Genomic DNA, 7,447 nt, shown 5'->3' on the forward strand with positions numbered 1-7,447 from the left:
TTTGTGAATATTATTTGTATTTATACGCTGGGTCTGGCCTAGGGAAAACTATGCTATCGAACGAATACATCGATAGGTCGTGTGGAGAACCAAAGTGTTTAGGATCTTTGGTAGTGTTAACTCTGCCGCGTGGAGTGCAGGCAGAGGGGGAGTCTGGCTGGGGTGGTGCAGTGAAGCAGGTGTGTTGTGTGATGCTCCCGCGAGTTGCCGCACTATCGGGGTTGGGCAATGTAATTGCGCTCGACTTGCTATGATAGTTTCTGACACGGTGTCGTGGACGGGAAGCATTAGCTGGCGCACATCAAGAGCCCGTTTCGCCTGGTGACCGTGTCGAGAAGAAGGCGCGCCAACATCCAGCTTCTGCAACAGCGACGGCCGACAATGAGTGACTGTCACCACCTCCTCGATCGACGGCTTCAAACCTTCGATCAACCAACAAGGAAGACTGGAAGCACGTGAAGTTTTAGAACTGTATGGCAGACCTCAGCTTTTCAAACTGTTCCATTTTCATAACTAAATTACAGCAACGTAGCATGAACCTTTGTTGCTCATTGTCCCAATTGCATTACCAAGCAGGGTCCCTTCCTTTTCCGGAATGAACCCGAGTGTCGTTGAAATTCAAACGCCAGCATCATTCGATTTCACTGCTTCAATTTCAAAGTTCAGTTAAGGTATTCATAGCTGACTACAATATTTAGATTACACAAGCACAAATTAAGAGTGCGAGTTTTGTTACCGTATTTTAACTTACCTGTGACTGCAGCTAAGCTTGGTACGTACTAAATTTTACTATTGTTAATTGTTCAGAATCATTTAATTCAAGTTCAAAGTTAAATTTCTTATTTCTAAATTGCGTAGATTCAAGTAGCTTTTGAAATGATTGTTGAGGTAGTCCAAGACTAACCGTATTTTACTGAATTTCGATGTGCTTCAGAAAGAAAGCTTACTATTAACTTCAGTCACTAAATTAACTTTCGATTTTCCGGTTTTATTAATTCTTTTGCTAAATTAAGTCAGAGTGTAGCGAAATGTATTACTTCTGACAAACTTTCAGTTTTCACACTATACGTGTCAACCTTCAGTTGCCACGCTTCTAGTGCTAATTATATGTGTAAAAACCTTTCTTTTTCAGTTACTGTAGTAATTGTCCTTAGGACTGGCGGCCGTAAATTCCCCCAAATCTCAAATATCTAATTACCGCTAGTTAATTGTTAACGTAACGGCCGCACATTTACTTTCTTTATTAACTTTACCCCTTTTCAAAATTAATTTCCACCAGTTTCATTTGCATTTTTCCTTTCATAAAGATGTAGCCCTTTCCTCCCTCTTTACCGACTGATTAACTTCGGTGACGATTGCTTTTCCCAAATTTCCATTAGGTACACGCGGTTTAATTTTTCACTGTCATTAAGGTCGATGAGTGAGGGGGCGGTTACAGACTGCTCTGAACATGAACCGCGTCACGACCACAGGCCCGTGTGCGCAGTTTTGTGCTATGGGGCACATTCTACCGCGTTTCTGTGGGACCTCTGGTAGCAGTCAAGGGCACCATGGAAGCTGTAGACTACGTGGAAGTAACTGCGTACGACCTGCTCCTTTAATGCTTGATGTTTGATGATGGTTGCAACTTCGAGCAGAGTGTCTGTATCCCAGGTCCACTGGTTTGAGGAACATGATGGTGAACTCCCGTTGGTGCCTTGTTCACCAAATTTGCCTGATGTGTACACGACGGAGCACATCCTGAACACTATCGGGTGCTACGACGCCACTATAGTAGTGTCTTCCACGTATAATAAATTATATTGCAGCCAAAAGCAAGCAGTCTTTCTCCTACAGAGAAGCGTCAAATAGTTAAGTTTGCACAAAATTCCTAAAAAAAAGTAAAAAAATAAATGTGATTAGACACAAAAGAAGCAGGACACGAGTTCCATAACATCAGGTGCACGTAAAACTAAGATTTTACGCGACAGATGAAAATATATGGCGATCCTACTTGTGAAAACAAACTTTGACTCCGAGGTTGATCTATATGCAAATTAATCACTGCAGGCAATGTGTTGGTACCGGTTGCCGTCATGAGCAGAAATGTGGGGTATTAAGATACCTTTCAGGTCTTACAAATGAGCTCCAGTAGACGTGATGAAGGCACATACAAAAAAGTAAAATACACTTGTTTGATCATGAATTTGCTGTTCATTACAGAACAACATGACAGATCTTTCAAGAGAGATCTCTTAAACGAAAAACCAGTCGCACCCGTTGAATAACGCGCTTAGACTTCACTTGGGGAGTCCTTCTCACCACAACTGTTTACTGCTGCGCTGTGCTACCTTCATTTCGAAGGCATCACCCTTCGGACACGACAACCATATATCTTCACAGTTCCCTATTCAGAGCTCTTACTTCTGCAGCCATTACATATGCATCTCAGCCTGTTTCATTAGCGGCGCCGTGCATTCCGGTGTCACCGCACCCTTTATAAGTGGTCCATTAGTCTCACTCACTGGCATGTCTCTCTTAGTGCTGTCTAGTTCGTGTACGCAGTCTATTTAGCTGTCAGCAGCGACTATGACCTTTTTTCTGGGGAACGGGGGAGGGAGGGGGGGTTGGAATGAAGCGATGAAGCGTTGATCAGTTATTCGATAGTGAAGAAAACGTTCCTTACACTAAAGTGCATCCATCAAGACGTAGCATGTTACTGACGGTTATTTACATTCGTCAGTGGTCTGGGGAGTAAGATGTTATTTCAGTCTTTTACTTTGGATGACAAGAGGCAGATGGAAAGCAGGCTTCTTCCAGCATGTAGTACGGTTTTAACGAGATGGGCTTTGATTTAGTTCAGGACAGTCATACCTCAAATTCTGTTAAGAATATCTGTCATAAGAAGCCCACTGGACTCTAAATGGATTCTCAGGAAAGAAACATAACATTTTTCTCCGAAAAAGATTGAGAAAAATGTAAAAAATACCGTCGACTACCCAAACGTATTAACGTTTTATACGTCTGACGGCGAAATCAGCTACCCATCCCATGGGTAGCTTATAATTCTTTAAAAACCTATGCCAGAACGTCATATACTAGATAGCATAAGGGTAATAACAGCTCGCAGCACACGTAAGAGGTGGAGGGAATTGAAAATCATTGCAGTATAAAAAAAAAAACCTTGAAAGAATGTAGAGAGACCTAAAGAGTACAGATCATTTCTCTACTCTGTACAGTGCATCCTGTACCGGTCAAAGGAATGGCAGAACAGCTAATATGATGGCAGCGGGAATCCACAGGCAGAACAATTCAAAGCTCCCCTAAATGTGGAACGCGAAAAAGATGACATGAAACAGTGGAGAACGTGAACATCAGTCCCTCCAGCCGATAAAACTGGAATGCCTTGAGAAAGGTAGGCGAGATGTACACCGAAGGCAGGAAGCCTAGCCAAGTTACGCCTGACGAGTTCAATAGCAACTTTCTAAAATCATCTTAGATAACTGTGGCAACACACTATAAGGAAACAATACGGAAAAAATGGCCAAGTTCTTAAAACTCACTTCTAGAAGATCAGTGACAGGATTAAAAGAGACTGAAGCTGTTGAAATACGGGTCTGGCCTAGATTTATAGAATTTGTCTATAGTAAAAGAAGCCACGATAGTTTTTCTTGACTTTATAGTAGTGCAGACAAACAGCCTTTTTCTGAAACAGACAGAGATTGAAAATGCAAGGAAATAATGATTCTGTCCCCAAATGTACTAAAAAAACTACTCTTAACAGTCAGCATAGATGGAAAAAGAGGAAGGAAATGTTTATTGATAAACAGTCAAAGCCAGGTTCATATGGTTCAAGTGGCTCTGAGCACTATGGGACTTAACATCTGAGGTCATCAGTCTCCTAGAACTTAGAACTACTTAAACCTAACTAACCTAAGGACATCACACACATCCATGCCCGAGGCAGGACTCGAACCTGCGACCGCAGCGGTCGCGCAGTTCCAGACTGAAGCGCCTCGAACCGCTCGGCCACACTGGCCGGCTCTAAGCCAGGTATTGTCACCTGCGCTCTTTAACCCATACACAGGTTGCAACAGATATAAGTTTAAATATTTGAATCGAGTTTTTTTAAAGGGGGCGTAACTCATCATTTCACCGCCTTTCAGTTTTTTATAGTTTCAGAAACCCGATAGATATGTCTATCGATTAGTTCTAAAAGAGCATTTCTATTGCCTCACATTGACCTAGAATCCCAGACCAATGATCGATGTTTTTTTTTTTTTAATTGGCGTATGTCACTGACTTCCGCCTCTTTAAAAAAATCAGTTGGCAGCATTGTAAACAGCTGTTTCAGTTTGAAGCTTATCAACCTGTGATATACAGTCTTTGTTCCATTGCTGTTCAGTTGACAATTAGTTCACATCAAACGACAAAATGAGTGACATTGGTAGCGTGTGTAGTGGTGATTACGCTGACAAATCATGCAAAAGAAAACGTGGTGCAAATCCTTCAAGGGCAGCTACAGCAGAACTATTAATACATAAACGCAGGAGTAGGAAGTTTTATTCTGCTCTAAAGCATGAATTATCTGCAGAGGGGCAAAAAGAAAGCCATGTTTTGTCCATCTCAATTGACTACATGCAGTATATAACCCTACCAAAGATTCCAGTCCAGGAGCTTTTCTATTTAAGGCAGCATACTGTTAGTATATTCTGCATCAGGAACATTAAAGAAAAGAAGAGTACATTGTACGTTTACTATGAATGGAATGGCAGAAAATCCCCAGATGAGGTCTGTTCTTTTTTATCAGATTTTATAAAAGAGGTGCCTCAAAATAAAACTTAGCTCCGTTTATTTTCAGATAACTGCGCAGGCAAAAACAAAAATCAGGCACTTTCTCGATATCTTCTCTCACTCACAGAGACAGGTCGATTTTAGAAAATACAACAGTTTTTCCCTGTGAGAGGTACAGTTTTTTACCTTGTCACCGTGATTTTGGAATCATCGCTAAACATCTAAAAAAATTGATAGAAGCTATTCAGTGCACGAGATTGCTCGTATTATTATAGAGAGTTCTGTAACAGGAAAATTTGTGGTGAAAGATGTGGCAACCACAGAAATTCTAGATTTCAAAAGCTGGTGGCCATTGCACTACAAAAAGTATGCTATCTCTGAAGGCACTAACAGCAAACTTGGAAATGAAAGAATTATGTTTTCAATTAGTACTCTTTATCACTTTGTGTATTCCCATGAAAGAAAGGGCTACATTAAGGGGTATTCGACAATAAGTGGTCTGGTCTGCCACACTTTCTTCATCGCTCTCAGTTCAATGACACCTGCTCCGCCATCATCACCATCGTAATCTTCTGGGAAAGTTCCCATCAGAAGAGCAAAGACTGAAGACCTGAAGAAAATCGTACCCTACATTCCTCAAGAGCACAAGTATTTCAACATAGAACTATTTTTTTTTAACAGCTGAACCTGAAAATGCCGCAGAATAAGAAGAATGCATTTATGTAATCTAGTTGATGACAGTACTGCTGTTATATTTTTTTAGTAATTATTGTGATTTGTATCATAAACCATTGCTCTTAATAGTATTTTGTATACCTTTGAAAAACAATTAAACGAAATTTTTAAAAAAGTTTGCTTAATTCTGACTTGAGTTTTTTAATTTAGGATGTATTTTTTTAAAAGGGCGTAAACCAATGAAATTTATAGTTCAATTATACATAGCATAATTATTTAAGGAGAAAATCCTTCTCACATAAACTCGGATATTACTGTACTAATCACATAAAACCACCAAAAAGCATCTATGTTTTGTAGTTTGGAGTTGACACAGTTTTTTGTGTGTTCTGAAAAGTTTACTCAGCATGAGATATGGCCTTCTAAAAAAATTCCATTCATTTTTATAAGTGGTGACTTCATATATACACACGTCAGTGTGTCGCTTGTTTTTTCTCTGCACTGCACAGTCCTCTCACAAACACGCCACACAATTTACTATGTTATGTTTTCTGCACGGTCATAACCGCACCACTATGTGTGACTTCGCCTGTTAGCATAGCAGAAACATTTTACGCCCACGTATCCTCATTTCAACGTGTGACCTGGCGCCCAGGGGAAAACAAGTACTAATGGCTTGCTTTTGGCACAGGTACTTCAAGGTACTACCAAACCTAAAAACGTACTACTGGTAATAGTGATAATTATTTGTCTGCAAATGACGTAAATACTGTTGTAATGTTATCCGTCTTGATGGAAAAAGCTGTGCTGCTTTTATTTTCTTTTAACTGAGACAAGACTTTCTAGAAAATTTGATGATGAACGTCTGTGTTTTCAGAGCAAATCAGGCAAATAAAGTGACTAGTAGAAATCACGTGCCAAATTTTACCTCTTTTATAGTGAAAAGGAATTCGATTCACATTTGACGCTTTTCAGTGGCCATTAGGCTGGTTATTCACGTTCTCAGAAGGGTGAAATCAAGCATCGTCATCCAATAAATAGAACTGGATTGCCCTCCTTATCTTTCTTGGTCTCTCTTTAACCTACCTTTAATACACGTGTGACGAGCTTAGTACAATACATGTAAATCATTAGTCATGACCAAAGTTCAAAATATTCTCACATTTAATATTTAAAAAAAGATTGGCACCTGCTTTGCAGTAGATCACCGTCATAGACAATCAAATTGGGAATTCAGATGTTATATTTGTTTTTACATGCTTGCCTAACCGTGATCAGTAATAGAACAATAGTTTGGATCTGAATTTCAAATGAAGTCTGAGTTTAATAAGCCACGTATTTACTATAACATCTCAACACATAGCACTATAAAATGACAGAAAGTTCCCAACTAAATCAAGTCTCTTTCATTGACTGAGAAATTGCTACAACACAACGAGCACAAAGTCACCTAAGACATTGAAACGAAGCTCAGTTTATTTATGAATATCCTGCTGTTCATTTGTGAGAATGTATTTTTGGAGCACAGCACTATGTGGTAGTGAAAGATGGTCTGTGGAAAAACCGGAACAGAGGATACTCAAGGTATCTGAAATGTGATGCTACAGACGAATGTTGAAAATTACGTGGACTGATAAGGTAAGGAATGAGGAGGTTCCGGCAGAATGGACGTCGAAAGAAGTATATGAAAACACTGACAGTAAGAAGGAGTGAGATGGTACGACATCTGTTAAGATATCAGGGAATAATTTCCATCGTACTAGAGGGAACTGTAGATTTGAATACATCCAAGAAGTAACTGAAGATGTAGGCAGAATTGCTTCTCTGGGATGAAAACGTTGACACAGGAGAGAAATTTGTACCCGTATTAAACCACTCAGAAGGCTGAAGACTCAAAAAACCCTGCTAACTCTGTGGGGAGGTACCTCATTCATTTGGAAGACTGCTTGGGGAACGTTACAAGTTTCCGTAACTTACGCAGTTCGAAAATGAATAGTAA

The sequence above is a fragment of the Schistocerca cancellata genome, chromosome 6, assembly GCF_023864275.1.
Source record: "Schistocerca cancellata isolate TAMUIC-IGC-003103 chromosome 6, iqSchCanc2.1, whole genome shotgun sequence".
NCBI classification, from domain to species: domain Eukaryota; kingdom Metazoa; phylum Arthropoda; class Insecta; order Orthoptera; family Acrididae; genus Schistocerca; species Schistocerca cancellata.